Source organism: Hydra vulgaris, chromosome 01, assembly GCF_038396675.1.
Source record: "Hydra vulgaris chromosome 01, alternate assembly HydraT2T_AEP".
NCBI classification, from domain to species: domain Eukaryota; kingdom Metazoa; phylum Cnidaria; class Hydrozoa; order Anthoathecata; family Hydridae; genus Hydra; species Hydra vulgaris.
Window position 1 is genome coordinate 9807699 of NC_088920.1, and position 17346 is coordinate 9825044.

Here is a 17346-nt window from a genome sequence, read left to right on the forward strand (position 1 = left end):
CAATAACTTTGTTTTTTTTTTTTTTTTTTTTTTAAAAAAACTTGTACGTTGATTTTTTAACAAAAAAACGAATCTTATAAAAAAATGTTTTTTACAGTATAAACTATGTTTAATAATCTTTCTGGTTACTTGGTTACTACTAAATGGGTTTAGTGTTAGGTATCGGGAGTGGTTTGTTTACCTTATGTGTTGTATGGTTTATTGGTTTGGCTGTCTGCTTGTTCTTGTTAAGGTCTGGAAATAGGTAATAAACTTTTTATAAAGTATATATATGTTTATATACTTATATATGTGAAAAGTTATTTTTAAAACGCGGTATGAACAATTTTGTCTTCATATGCCGCTTAAAATATTATCTAATTAAAAATAATATTTTGCGCATGATAAGACGTTTTATTAATACTTTTTAATTCATTTTTTTATTAATATCTTTCTAAACTTGTTTTTTTTTTTTCTAATATTTCTTTTTTTTTTTTTTTTTTAATATAACTATTTGTTATTATAAGTTAAGTGTTGCTTTTATCGCGTTTATATATATGAAAAATAAACTTTTTATATATATAAACTGTTAATACTTTTCCCTTGATAGCGGTGGCGTATTTGGTGTCGTTGTTCTGCTTATTTTGTTTACTTTATCGATTGTCTTATTCCCCAGGAAAGCTATTGATGAAAATGTTGTTCCAATTAACAAGGTTTTATTTTAATTGTTTAATTATATATCCAGTTTCAATATTAAGAAGTTTAGTTTAGTTTCTATTTTTATGTCTTGTATTCCCGAGTTCTAAATGCATTTTTTTTTTAATCATAGATTTTTGATACGCTGTTCATTCCAAGAATAACATACGCCATATTTATTGTTTTATTCGTATTAATTGCAATGGCTGCCTATTTTATGGATCATGTGCTCATGCAAAACGTTGCCATGGCTGCAAAAAACAAGAAGAAATTCACATTCTAACACGTCAAGTTCTTAGAGATCTGTGTTTAAAATCTCTAAATATTTCGGCTAATGTATATAGAATTTAAAGTTGATTGTTCCTTTAAAAGTATAAGCATTATTTCATTTTGTAATATTGAGTACATTACATATAAAGAATGCGTAAAAATATATTTATTGCAAGTTTTTGCTCTCTTGATTTGATAAAAGTACGATGAGTTTAAATACGCTTTTTAATCGCTTCTATTTTTCACGATACTCACGATACGATATTTGCCACGATATTTGCCACGATGCTTAATTTTTGTGTGTCTTTAAGCACCAAAAATACGCTAAACATTTTTAAAACAGTTTTAAATTGGCTTCTTATTTAATTATGGCCAGATTTTTCAGAACAACCTTGTCGTTAAGATCCTAAATAAAATATTGCTTATTAACTGAAATAAAGCGTAAATCATACTTCAGGTCAAGCTAGGATCATCACTTTGCTACTGATACACTGATGTTTCGTGCATTATAAAATATGGCATTAATCAAAAAAAGTACAAAAAACTTACTAACTTCAAAATAAGACTATTTTTAACTATAAATTCTTTTATCTTCAAATAAATAAAAAATTATAAAAGATCTATTTTGTTGTTAAATATTTACATTAAAAAGAATAAAACAAAAAATTGTTAAAATATTGTTAAATCACTTTTCTGTAATTCACGATTTTAACGGAAAACTTGTCTTGGGTCTACTAAGATATCCTAGCTTTACAACGGTGAAATTTGGAACATGAGTGTCTAATTTATCTAAATATTATGTCACGTGTTTTTGTGCAGAAAATCTATTTTAATGCATTTATATTTTTAAATTTATCACTTTCGTATGCAAAAGGTAATATTTTTAGTGGATGGCACAAATTTTTTAATTTTTATGCATATTAAAAACAATCTAAGCAGAACTACTATATTCCAAAAATGACTTTAAGACAATCCAAAATCTCAATATCTAGAAGAGGACCACAATTGTGGATCTCATTTTTCACAAATGGTATTAAAACGATAAACTCGATTCAACATTTTAAATGTGTTGTTAAACAACAGTTACTTGACCACAACATTACTGAAACAATCTCATATTTTTACGCATCTCGAATTTTTTTTTATTTATTCAACTGTTGGAAATGTTTATGGTAATATTTATATAAATGCATTTACTTGTATTTATATTTATAAAGATACATTTACTTGGCTACTTTAATTATAAGTGCTTTTATATATATTTATATATATATATATTTATATTTATGCGCTACAAATATTTTAAATCTGTGTTTATTTTAAATTTTATTGATATTGATGGTAAAATATAACTGAAATTAACAAGGCAAGATGATAAGACCACTGTCTTCTGCTTGCTCCAGTCAACAATTTTGTAAAAAAATTTACGTTAACCATTTTGTTAAAAAAGTTTTATTGACCAAAAAAAAAAAAAAAAAGAGCAACAACTACTCGCAAAATGTTAAAAAAAATGTTCAAAAAGAAACTTTTTTTTATAATTTTTAAAATTTTAAGTTTCAATAGAATTTTAAAGTTTTAAAACTCTGTCTAGACAAAAAAAAACTTTAAGCAATTTTTTTTTAAATCAGAAGTAGTTATACTTAATTATTTCATTTCATTATAAACCTATAGATTGTTAAAGATAGGATTTTTATGAAAAATTTTTTTAATAATTTGTCTTAACTACACGGAGCAGTGTAGTTGTTAAAACTTGTTTTTCAACTTTTTTTATCAAATGCATCAATAAATATAACTTTATTTGTTTTTGTTATATTATCTATAACGCCGTCAATTTTTTTTTTTTTGTTTTTAACTATGTTTTTAACTATGAGTGTAAGGGAAATTTTGAAAGTATAAATTTATTGGGAAGATGGTTGGGAAGAAGGTTGGGAAGATACACTTAAGAATATGACAACTTTTAGAAATTTTATATATATTATTACTGAAATGGTAGCGATACAAGGCTATTTGTTCCAAAATATAAACAGACGCTTTTATTATAAGTTTACACGGCGAATTCAACTATCTTAATAGACTATTCTGGCATATGAAGGGCTGTAGTCAGCTTGAAGGCATTATTAAAAAACATTTTATAAAAAAGTTCTCTAAACCAAAAGATGAAAAGCATAATGAAATAAAAAAGAAAAAAAAAATTATAAAAATTTATTACAAAGTATTTTTTTATAAAATAATTTCGAAATTTGATTTCTTATAAATTTTAAAAATATAAATAAAAAACAATATCTTAGCTTAACTTTCATTTTAAGGCCCTTTTGATTTCAGTAAAAAAGATTTGTTCCAAAAATGACCAATATTCACAGAAAGCTCTCAAAAAATTCGATAATTTACTAAACGATTATCCCGCGGGCATATTTTGAAACCCTATACAGGCTCAGAATAGGCAGAAAATTGAGCAATCTGATTTGCTGATTTTGAAAGAGAGGCAAATGCGATTTTGTTGAAAAATATAATTAAAATCAAAACAAACAGATTTTTGAAATAAATTTCAAATGATATACTAAGTTTATCAATACAAGTCATGTGTTACTATCAACACAGGAAATTCATTTTATTTTAGTACTCTTCAGAGTATTAAAAATGTATCAAAATCTATTTGTGCAAGAGAATTTTCACTCGTAAAAATTTCAATAAAGTTTATCTTGGTGATGAAGGTTTTATCTATCGTTAATTTTAAGAAACGAAAAAAAAATATGTGTTGAAGTAAATTGGAAAAAATCTACAAATGTGTTTCTCTTAAAATATGCTCTTGGCCTTAAAGCATTCTCAAATACATAGTTTATATAAGTATGTTGTACGAGACTAATAGTGAAGCACTTTTGCATACAAAGTTTATATGCAGTTTTACGTGACTACTGGTGAAGAACTTTATTTATAAACTGATTTACATGTTTATTACAAAGAGTTGAAAATAAGAGTTTTTAAAAAAGAAAATTTGTACTAATTGCAAAACTAGCTTACATGTTCCATGTCAATATATGAGCTCTGAGGAGATTTTGTTTTCATGCTTTGTTTCAACCATAGTTTAAAGGAGGCTGATATATTTTTTTATTACGTAGCTTTAATAAAACATCGTGCTAAACCATTAAAAACTTTTTTAAAATTTAAAAAAATTTTGGCAGGCTACATTAAGTTATAAAATATTTGAAAATTTAACAAAAGAAGTGATATTTATGTTTGTCTACAGAACAGTAATTTTTGTACAGTTACATATAAACACTGACATTAAAAGCAAGAAAAAGTATTGAAGTCAAATAAGTTTACCAAATAAAAGTGGATTATGACATAAATAAAAGTGGATTATGGCAAATGATTGTGGCATTTTTTGTATATTGTATTAATTGCAAAAAAAAGATTTAAAAAGCTAAACTAAGTGGTTAAAATCAAACATTTTAATGAAAAAAGAGTAATAAAAAAAAAGAAAAGAAAAATTATCAAATAAAAGAACAAAATAAGTTTGTAATAGTAATAGCTATGAATATTTTTGGTATTATAAAATGTGTTTTGTATGTATAAACTCTTGGAATATTTTACTTGAATTTGCATGTGTGCAATTCCTAAATGTGTTTCTCATCAAATATAATATTTGCGTTCTTTAAAGCATGCTCGATACAAAGTTTTTATGCAATTGCACCAGACTACTGGTAAAGTACTTAAAATATGCAAAGTATAAATTTTAAGCTGAGGCAGAGGTTGTTCTAAGCTCATTACTGCATCTTTATACCAACTTGTTAATTATAAACAGTTTAACATTTAAAATTTTGGAAAAAGAAAATACAGATACAGAATTTTACAGATGTTTTGCCAAACTAGCTTACTTGTTCCATATAAATCTACGAACCCTGAAAAAGTTACTGTTCAATCTAAATTTTGAGAAGGCTGATAAGGTGTACATCAATATTTTTCTTTATATATATTATATAGGATGAAAATTGGATATTAATCTAATCGAAATAATTTAAATAATAAATTGGATAATAATCTATTGGAAAATTTAACAAAAAAAGTGATATTTGTTTTTTCACTCAACATTAAAACTTTACTGAGTATTAAAATCAAAAAATTTAACCAAATAAAGGTGAATTATGGCAATTTTTGTAATAAAAATAACTTCATCAAAATTAGCTTTTACATTTGAAGAAGCAAGTTTTCAAAAAAGCTATTCATACTACATTAAAATAAAACATGACGCATCTCTATTTTTATATTAATAAAAAAGAACACTTGTTTTTATTGGTTATACCAAAAATTACATAATGAAACTATTCGTAAAATTTGTAAATATGGAGTACATTTTATTTAAGGTTTTTTTTCTAATTTTTTTAGAGCAGAAATATTTTCTTTTTCTTCTGGAGTATGTAATGTAAAATAAATTAGCATTATAAATATATAAAATTTATCAAAGTTTACTGCTTTATTTAATATTATTTTCCATCAGTTGCTATTAAAGGATACACATTTTATATTAATTATAGAATACAGTAACGAGTATTTTGTTCAGGTTAAAAGCTATATATCAACTAACATGTATTGAGTTTTGAAATTGAAATAAACAACAACATTAACTTGCATGTTTGCAATCTTTCTTGTTTCTACCTTTTTACACTTAGTTTTTACCACACTTAGGTGTGGTAAGTTGAGAGTTATTGCTTTTGGTAATCAGTTTATTATATCAAAACACACTTGTGGACATCAGGTTATAGATTTTTTCTAATAGCTTATTATGCTACAATGCTTTGTGATCTTTTATTACTATACATTACCAAAGGATATCTAAATTCGCTTGTGCTTACAATTGCTTTTAATTTAAGAGTGTTGCAAATCATCTGGGCTAGCTATAACAACCAATAAGCAATATTCTCAAACTTTTTTAGTGTTGTATATAATTTATATATGGAAGTAATAAGTGTAAAGTTCAAAAGAGAAATTAGGCTATTTTTTCAAAATACTTTTCTTGCTAAATGATTGGATAAATGGGAACTTAATTTGAAAAAAAATATACCAAGTTAATAATAATCTACTAATATTAGTAGGTAAATTTTAAAACTGTTTTAAATCTATCGTATGAGAATCACAGCATAGTCAAGTTTTACCATCTGGTTTATAGTTTGTTACAATGGTTGTCTTTGTTATATCTTAGAATTAGAAAAACAAACTAATTTTTTTAAATCTTTATTTTTAAGAAAAAATATTGAAAATCACGGATGTTATGAGTTGTGAGGGTTTGTATAAGTATTTGCACTATATTGCACAAAATTGGATAGAAAAATCATAATTTTTTTTGCTATTATTATTTGGTTTTTTATGAAATTACTCAAATTCACTTTTATTATTGAATACGCTTTTTGACATTTGCTTTGATTTAAACATACGCGCCAAAGCCTCTCTTTCAAAATCAGCGAATCAGATTGCGCATATCTCTGCCTATTCTGAGTCTCTATAGAGTTTCAAAATATGCATCCCGCGGATTACCAATCATAGAAAACTTCACTAAAAGTTAAAAAAAAATTAAAAGTATTATGTTTTTCTTTCCAAAAAAGTAAAAAAGCGGCCATTGATTTAAATGTACTAAACTCCTATTTAGCGGATTCTGTGAGAGCTCCCGAAATATCTTTGTTAAACTTAATTGCAGGATGCAACATAAAAGATTCAATCAGTCTTACAAAAATTGATTGCAAAATAGTATACCAGCATTTAGCAAACCTTAAGGAAAAAACTGCTACAAGGTACAATGGTCTACCAGTACTTTTTTTTTTTAAATCAGCCGCAGCTCATTCGCCAAACACAACAGTAATTATTTACAAAAGCATTAAAACTATTTTCCAATAATGTGGAAAAAAGAAAATAGATTAGAAGTTAAAAACAAAAAAATCGAAATCAAAATCAGAGAATTATAGATCTATCTCCATACTTTCCGTATAAGGAAGGATGTTTGAAAAGATAATAGCTAAACAACTGTCTACTTTTTGTAATATAAATAAGACAATTTTTCCGGAACAATAAGGATTTAAAGAGAAATTGAGTTGCGAGTATGGTATTGTAAATGTTGTGGAGGTTTGGATGAGATATTTGCAGGTGCTATAATGATTAACTCGTCAAAGGCGTTTGACTCCGTTCCACACCAACTTCTTATTAACGAACTATTCAAAATAGGCTGTAGTTTGAGCACAATACTCCACAGCTATTTATCTGATAGAAAGTCATTCAGACTAATCAAGTAACCCAGTTAAAGCCAGTGTCGTGTGAGTTTTTTCAGGGAAGTGGACTTAGTCCTAAACATTTCAATATTTATATTAGAGATCTTCTAACTTGCTCTAATTCACATAAAACTCAGTTCGCTGACGCTATTACCCACTCCGAGGAAGATGCGGACTCGTATGCACTAACAGCGAAATTAGTACATACATTTCAAATTGAAGCCACAGTTTTTAAAATTTAAGAAAAATACTACCGCATATTTTACAGATGGTAGTAGACAGCTGTGTAATCAATCCAGTCAAATCAGTTAAACTGTTAGGAGTAACCCTTGATTGGCATCTTACCTTTGGTCCTCATACAGGAAATGTTAAATCCTACCTAACTCGATACTTTCTAATATTGGTTTATATACCATTAGTATTATCTCAGAAAGCAGACAGAATAAATAAACGTAAGATGTATATGTCAGGTGCTTTTATTGATCTTCACAAGACATTGATCCTTAGCCCTGTTGATCATTACATTCTTTTAAAAAAACTAGAAAACTATGTGATTAAACATTCAAATATCAAGTGGTTTCAAAGCTATATATCAAACAGAAAGAAATACATTTCTTATAGTTGTGGAGAAACTGAAAATATGAAAATACTCTGCACCCCAAAGATCAGTTTTAGAATCCTTTTTATTTTTAATTTATGTTATTGATTGAAGCAAATCTTGTTATTTATTAAACACCATTCTGTTCACTGATTATACAAATTTATTTTAGGCTCATCATGATATTATATAAAGTGTTATTTAATTTAGTTAATACGGAACTTCTAAAAAATTTTTATTATCGAATTTCTTTTAAGTAGTATTTAAAAGTTAAGTTCCTTTTAGTTTATATTTAAAGCAAACTGGTACATCATCAACAACCACAGTAAAGTTGCATGATCTAATCAAAGCCATACTGATAAATTTTAAATATTTTGAAAACCTTTTTATCAGTAGCAACCAGATAAACACAAACAAATTCACGCACTCCTATCCTAACTAGCATCTCCATCATAACTTTATCTCAACTAGCATCTCCATATATTTTGTTTAAAGCTTATTACGAGTTAGAATTTTATTCCATTATTTTGGTCTTCTAATGGAGCCCATTTGCCGCCGGAGCCATTGCTGCCCTACGCCTCCTCCTTCCCTCGGGATGCCTCTGGTTGCTGAAAAAAACTTTTTGGATAATACTGATTAATCATGCAGTTATTTTACAACTCGATTGCTATATTAACGTAAAAGCATTTTTGAAAAAAATTTTAAAAAAACTAACTAAATTAGCTGTCTTTTTATTTCTAGTCATTTTCACGAATTCTCGTGAATTATTTCCAAAGAATTCAAATGATAAAAGTGGTGCTGGTGCATTTCCAGTTTTTCTTAATTTCTAGTTGGTTTTTTAAAAGAGTTATAAATAACAGAGCATATACTAAAAATAAATTACATACATTGTAGGAAGTCTAATTATTGATTGATTGATTGATTGAAAGCAAACCTTTTAGGAGCTGTTTTTTACCCAACTCAACTAAAAAACTGGAAAACCTTGGTTATGTGAAAATATTATGGACTAATGGACCTTGGTTATGTGAAAATATTATGGACTAATGGACCTTGGTTATGTGAAAAAGTACAAAGACCTAATGATATAGTTTACATTTGAAACGTACACATAAAAAAATAATTATCTACATTATTTAAACCTACAATAAATACTGAATCAGTAGCACGTCAATAGTACGTCAAAAAGGTAACAGTCGCATACAAGTATTGTATGAAGGAAGAGTTGCAACTTTTACCCGAAACGAAACTATGTTTAATGTCAAAGGTAATAGGTACTGTTCATTTTTTTGATATTTAATTTAAGTTTATTTATTTATAGAATTTAATTGTAGAAAACTTTTTGACAATGATAAAAGTAACTCCAAGCGAACGTGGAATATAATGAAAGAAACTATTTGAAAACATGCTCAAATTCTATCCCCCAGATGGGTAAAGCTGATAACATAAGTTTTTATGAGCCAAGTACAGTTGCTCATAAATTAAATAAATTTTTTACGAAATTGGATCAAAACTTAAAAGTAAAAATTCCTAAAATCCAAACTGTTTCAGCGATTTTTCAGTACCGATGGATGATTGCATAAATTCGGACAAATTTTCTTATGAACTATTATTTGATGAATTTGTGAGTTTAAATCACTTAAAAAAACAAGCAACGCAATTGGAGCCGATGGAATTAACGGTAAATTAATTATAATTAGAGTGTTCTTTTTATTCTTTGAGAATTAAAATGATGAACTGAAGTTTCGAAGAATTAAAGGAAACGCTTCTAAAGTTTTTAGAGCATCAATTAATTTTCTAAATCAACTTAAAATTGCAAAAGTTATCGCAATAATAAAAGAAGACGCTAATCTTAGTAATTACCGTTTTATCACTATCCTATGCGTAATCCTACATTCTCAAAAATTTTAGAAAGAACTATGTACAACAGGGTAAATAACTAACTAAATTACAATAATCTATTATGCCATTATTAATTCGGACTTTTTTAACACAGTATTTATTTCGGAAAACATCGAGGTCTTTAAAGTTTTAATGTTTCTATTTGTTCTTTTAAATTCCTAAAAATCTTGTTTTTAAATCTGGGATCTAGTATTGTTGCAAAAGCATATTTTTATATAAATATATATAATAATAAATATAAATAAATGAATAAATAAATGCAGTTTATGCAAAGATTCACACAAAGATTCTGTGTGAATCTTTGCATAAACTGCATTTATTATTGGGATAATTTCTGATGTGGTTACTTTCGATGAACTTGCAGTAAGCGTGACGTCTTCGAAAACTTTTAAAGCAGAAACGAGAGAAACCAGACTGTCCCATTCTTTGGTTGACAATTCTTTGTTTCGCCAAGCAGCTTTTGGGAAATGTGGCGTTACCAACAGAATCGAAGGTGCCATTCCATCGAGTTGGCTCATCTTGAATGATGCTGTGTTTAGAAAGTCCCAAAATCTCCTGAGAATGTCTCAAAAGTTTGTACAATTTAACCGAATGTTTAAAGTGTCCTACTATTCTTATACATGTTGCAGTTAGTAAAGAAATGCGTTTATTGTCGAGACAGCCATCTTTAACAACCAACTGAAGTATATGAGCAAGACAAGGAATTTTTGAAAACTTTTATAGCAGAGACAATATTTCTGGCGTTGTCTCTTACAACTACAGTGATTCATTTATAAATTTAACAAGACAAATGTTACTTTGTTTCATATCTTCATTAAGAAAATGTGCTGTTAGACTCATGTAATCAACATTAGCTGTGGAGCTCCACATGTCGGTAGTAATACTAACATGATCAGCTATCTTTGCCAAGAAACAAATTTTACTTGATACCTTCTGATAAATGTTAGGAATTTCAATAGTCGAAAAATATTTTCTGCTTGGTATTGTATACCCTGGCTCCAAAAACTGCACTAACCTTTTGAAACCTGGATTTTCTACTATACTAGCAGGTTAGTTATCTGTACATACTATTTCTGCAATAAGTCTTGTAATCTTTATTGCCTTCGGATCTGTAGATGTGAAAGGCCTGGTTTTTGCAAACACTTGGTATATTGTCGGTTGTTTAGGAGATGAAGATCTAGGCTTCATTTTTACAGAACTAAGTTTAGAAGAAGGGCTTCTAGTATTGATCTCCGCATCCTCAGACTTAGGCCCGAGACTTGTAAATATGGATGTGAGTGTAGTAAATTGAGGTTTTCTTGGCATGGTTGTAGGAGTATCACAAACAGGGTTAGGACTGGATTTAGAAGATGGTTCTACAGTAGAGCTATCCGCGCATATATCAAAATCGATAATACTAGCTTTATCCTGTTTCTGATTTTTTATATCAGATTTTTGAAAAGCATTAAATGCTTTAGCATGTTAGATGTTGTGTATGACTGAGAAATTCTGCCACCACCCCTGGATATAACAAAAGCTGCATATTGCAGAGTTAGTGTTATATAAATCGATTGCAAAATAGTCCCATACCTCGCTTTTCTTTTTGGCATGATAATGATACTATATTCTGAAATAAAAATAGCATTTATAATAATAAAAAATAATAATACAAACAATAATAGTTATAATAAAACAAGCAAATAAGGTTATTATAATAGTACTTATCGCCGGTTCAGATATCAATTGAAATTCTGTGGCAGTATTTGCAATGTTTACTTTTGTTAAGGTTTTCCTTCACAGTTTACTTACCTTTAACAATGATATAAAGCGCTAAAGTGAAAATTTAACTTAAACTAAACAAAGGAAAATTACAACGTCAAAGACCCAGTGGGCCATGGACCAAAAAATGACGTCTTTTGAACGTTCAAAAGGCGTCCAAAACGTTCAAAAGAAGTCTTTTTTGTGCCCCGTGCCAACTGAGGAGTGTATATTTTATTTCAATTATCAAGAAAGTATTAGTAAAAGAAATGAAGTCGTTAAAAACTAATTTTAGAAAGAATCGGAATTGTTAAAAAAGGTAGAGAACCGCGATTCTTACAATTCCTTGAGAATCGCTGGAATCGAAAGAACCGGAATCGGAATCGGCCCATCTCTAGTATACATATATTAACCAATTTGCAAATTTTTACATTACGTTATACAATAAGCTATTTTTATATTTACGTTATACTACGATTATTTGTAATTTTTTTTTTTTTAAATATTTTTACCTTTTTGCAAACTTTATAATTTTATTTTTTTAACTTTTTAGTTTCACTTTTTTCTATAATATTAGAACTTAAAAAATTATATTTTTATTTAGGGGTCGTCCATAAATTACGTTAGCTCTATGGAGGAGGAAGGAGGGGAGGGGGACCGGGGGGTTGGTTAGTGGTTTTGTGACAACTTATACAAAACTTGCTACTAAAGTGTTAAGATTTTGTGACGAGGAGGGGGGGGGGAGTCAAAAATGGTCAAAAATTGCGTGAAGTAATTTATGGACGACCCCTTATTTCACGAAGGGGTTTATGATAAGACATTTTGTCTTCTACTTGCCCCAGCCAGATTGTACTTAAATATATTTATTAGATCTTTAGAATAACACTCTAAAATGTGTGCGTATTGACGATATAAACTAACTCATATAAACATATTTCGTTTTGTTTATGTTTAGAAAAGTAGTTTATCCTCTTTCATCTTTAAAGGTTTCTTTACCTTCAAACCTGGAAATAAAAATACGCTAAGATACAATAACTTATTAATGATCTTTTTTGTAGAAATTTAATCAACTTTGTATTGAACACCGTGCACCACATACGTGTAATAATAGCAATATGCCGAACTTTGAATTGTCTACTTCTTACCTTGCTTATCTCTTAACAAAGCTAAAAACTTTTCTTCTCCTTTCTGATAATGTATTGAAGTAGCAGAAAACGGGGCAAGATTGCAAATGGGGCAAGATGACTTTTCGTATAACAATTCAACAAAAACTCATCATGTATTTTTTAAACGCCAATCGATTTATTCAATATTATTAACCCAATTATACGCATAAGTTTAATTTTTGCGCTTAAAGAAAATACCTCAGTTTCGGTTATTCATAATGGATGTCATTCTTCAAGCGCAAATTTTTTTGTGTTATCTTTTTGTGTTAATTTAGTTGGAGTAGTTTGTAGTTTTTAATATTTTAATAAAGTTGGAGAAAGAATCGCATAATAAGTCATGTGGAGCCGGTCACACAACTAGATGACAAATTTATAAACTTTTTACATTATTTTTTATTTAAAATATTTCTACATGTTGACTGAAAATTCATACAGGCAATCAATCATTATGATAACATAAATATACTAAAGAAGTATTCACGACTGAGAGTTTTGTAATAACTCAGGACTTTCAAAGCGTAGGGGAGATGGGGGCGCATTGATCGCCGTAGCAGTGTTTTGAAAATTGCGCAGAACCTGAAAGAGATGTAAAAACTTATTAACTACGAAACACATGTAGAACTATCTGGCTTTTGGAATATATAAATATTTTGATTTAAAAAAATGATAAACATGAATAGTTTTAACTTTTAAACAACCCTCTCAAAAGATCAATGTACCCCAAACTATGGGGTACTATGATCTCCGACTTGGGGCACATTGATCTTATATGCGTAATATTATCTAAACGTTTAACACTTCTATAACTAAATCTTGTAAATAATTTAGTCAAAGGGTAATATTGTATAACATATAATACATCTAAATTTTTTAATTATTTTTTAAATATAGCAGTTAAACCCACTAGTCTAATTTTTAATTAAAAAATGTATAAATCACAGCAGCTATAAGCTACCCGCTTTATATACGTTTAAAACTTTACAACAACTTGAAATTTATAAGAACTGAAACATAAAGACTGAAATAAGAATACAACTTTTAAGTTTACAAAACTTGTTAAAAGTACAATATTTTGATTAAGAATATTTCATCATTTGTGAAAGTCAAGTTGTGAAGCAGTTTTTGGTTTACATTGTTTTTTATTCTTAAGCAAGTAATTCTTAGTTTCTTTCTTATCTTTTGTGGAGACTTTTTGTTGATTTTTGGTTTGCTTCAAAATTTTCTTTTCTTTTGACAAACGAATTTCATTTCTGACAGGAGTATCAGTCAAGATCCTTGTTTTTAACTGCCTACTTTTAACATTTTTTTTCTGGCAGATGCTTTTGGGTAAGGTTTTAAAACCTCAGGTGAGATTATAGAAGCAACACTTGTTGACACTTTGTTTAAAATTCTTGTTTCAATATTTACTATAGTTATTTCAGACTCTATGTGATTAACATGTGCTGGTATCATTTCAGATTCCATGTTGTTGACAGGAGTGATAGTAACTGTATCTGAAGCAGCTCTATCTGTAACTGATGATGGTAAATATTCGTCATCTTTGAAAATTTCAGAATTAAATGGCTCAATGCCAGCTACTCTAAATCCTGTCTGTATATTAGATGGTGAGAAAGCTTTTGTATACGGTTCTCGAACTATCGAAACAATATCATAAATGGTCATTGGTCTTGGGTTTGAAACCATCCAATTATCACATGCAGAATTGTAAAACCTTTTCAATGGTCCAAAAACAGTTCTATCTAATGGCTGCAACTTATGGCTGCAATGGGGAGGAAAACTTATCATTGTAATTCCGTGTTGAATTGCAAGCTCCAAGCCTTTAACAGAAATATGACTTTCATGACTGTCGAGAAGTAACAAAACTATAGATTCCTGAGAACAGTTTGAATATTTAACAAAATGTTTAATCCATTCTATGAAAATTTCTGAGTTCATCCAACCAGAAGGATTTGCAAATCCCACACATCCAGGAGGTCCTTCCTTAATCATGTAATCATGAAACTTTACCCTAGGAAAAATAAATAATGGAGGAATGGAATTTCCAATAGTATTAGAGGCACAACATCCAGTTACCAATGTTCCTCGTTCTGCAGATGTGATTCTTCCAACTTGTTTGCTTCCTCTACCAGCTAAAACCTTTACCGGCTTTTGAACGGTTGTTAAACCAGTTTCATCAACATTATATATACAGTTAGGATTATATTTATATCGATTTCTTACCGTTTTAAGATTTTGAAAAAACTCTCTTACAGTGTGTTTGTTAAAAGCTGTTGATCGAGCGAAGAACCAGAAGGATTTGCAAATCCCACACATGATGATGGGCATATCTTATTGTTTTTTAAAGCAAATTCATATGCCAATAATCGCGTTGACCTAGTTGAAAGGCCATAGTTCATTTTTGATGCAATTAGTAAATAACTTGATAAACTTTTTTCATCTTAAATAAAAAAAAATTTAATAAAAACATATGTTTTTAATAAATGCTAATATTTAACATAATAATATTATGTTAAATATTTTTTAATTATTATGTTAAATATTATTCTTTTGATATTATAAAATAATAGTATTATTATTACTAGCTTATAACATAAGTAGATTTAAAAAAAGAAATGCTAAAAGCTATTGTTTGTTTATATATAGTTTTTTTTTAAATTATAAATACAATTCCATTCGTTTAACTGTATTGCTTATAAACAAAAACATGGGGCACTTCGTCTTCTATGGGGCACTTTGATCCTCCGATCAATGGGCCCCGCATAGTCAAAGATCAATGTACCCCAATAGGTATAGGTAACATATTGATAGCAATATCTACTGTATAAATTGCAGTCAAATAAAAATTATATATTATATTATACACCTAACACTTACAAATTTAAAATAAAATTGTTGTTAACCCATACAGACATTTAAATAAAAAAATATTTGAATTATAGTACGATTTAAAAAAATCACTTTTTATGACGAAAAACAATATTTTCTTTATTTTTTTTGACGCTGATAACCTTATGAAAAAATATTACGAATAATCAATTAGGGAAGCATAATGGTTAATTAAATTGCAACCTCACTTCTATTAAGGCAAAAATGAACGAGTAAAAGCCAAAAGATCATACTGCCCCGGCGATCAATGCGCCCCCATCTCCCCTACGTGATCTTTTCCCCGTCTTCACCTATTAATAACCTTCATCAACTTTAGTTTTTTAATGTTGGTAAAAAACGACATTTTAATATTTATAACGAACTTGGCATATATATTATGTATATATATATATATATATATATATATATATATATATATATATATATATATATATATATATGTTGTAACTATATTTTCATGTTTAAAAAGTAAAGATGATTAGATTGTTTGTAATCTTCTTTCAGTAACTTGAAAGTGAAGATGTTTCAGAAAAAAATTTTGTTATACCTTAGTTATTTTTTTTTATCACGAATAATATTGTATTACAAATAAAATTGTAAACTAAAAGTAAAAAATTTTTTAGAAAAAGCTCAATACCCAGGAGCAAACAATAAATATAAATGCTTGATATAAATCAATAAATGTAAGCATCAATAAATATTGATGCTTACAGTTGTTTTTAATGGTATTTTTTTAGTAGACTTATTCAGAGTAGACTGACATTTAGTAAAAGTAGATGCAAAGTAGACATTTAGTAAAAGTAGATACAATTAGTAGAATTAGTATTGATTCAAAACTTAAAATTTTTTTTTTTTAATTCCGCTTGGTATGGAGATTTATTGGTATTGATTTATTGAATTATTAGTTCTTTTTTAAGTTTACTTGTTTAGTTTGTTTGATTTAATTTAGTTTATATGTGTTTTGTTTGTTTTTTTCACAAAAAAAGGGCTACTTTTTAGGCAGACTTTAAGGGTATTTTATATAGGGGTGTGTTTTATTTAGGGGCGTATTTTATTTAGCGGCGTATTTTATGTAGGGGCGTATTTTAAATGCAAGTAGTTGCTAAAACACCAGTTTTAGCAACTACTTGCATTTAAAATGAAGAATTTTTTTTCCATTAAAGATTAATTATTATAAATAACTGTATAAAATTTGTAAAAATTTAATATTGTATAGAATTTGTAAAAGCTTAATATTATTTTATTATGCAACTTTAAAAAATTGCTTAAAAAATCTTTTAAACTTAGTAAAACCCGATAAATGAAAAAATGTTTGAAGGTTAAATTTTGAAGTTCCTTTATAAATATATTTAACTTTTTTACGTAAACTTGTTTGAGTCGGAAAACCTTTTATGGAATCTTACGTAACAAATCGTAACTACGCAACAAGAGATTTAAAGTAATCGTATCAATATATTTTTATAGCAATGAAGATTAATTTTTTTTTAATTTTAATATCATGTAAACATACAAAATATATTTTTATTGTGTATTATTTATCACAAGATATAAAACTAAAAATTAATTTGGCTTTTGATAATCCGAAAAAACATTTAATGCGTAAAAACATACGGAATCCTAATAACAATTTTAAAAACCAGAACTTTTCTTAAAGCAAGTATTTTTTCTTCTCAAAAAATTTTATAAAAAAAACTGCAATGAGAAAATAACAAATTTGAAAAAATAACAAAACTCAATATTTAAATTATAAATATTTTGGTAACTAAGAAACAATTATTTTTGTAACATATTTACGGGTATAATTATTCTTTCGTAACACATAATTACAGGCTTTATTGTTTTGTCGACTAATTAGTTATGT

The 17346-nt window shown here is 27.7% G+C and overlaps 1 long non-coding RNA gene across 1 annotated transcript; it reads left to right on the forward strand.

Annotated features, from left to right (window-relative positions):
• Positions 1–95: 95 nt before the first annotated feature.
• On the forward strand, positions 96–1120 carry LOC100205868 (uncharacterized). Its single transcript, XR_010635679.1, has 3 exons — positions 96–244; positions 590–692; positions 809–1120. It is a non-coding gene; the product is annotated as an uncharacterized LOC100205868 (long non-coding RNA).
• The last annotated feature ends 16226 nt before the right edge of the window (positions 1121–17346 follow it).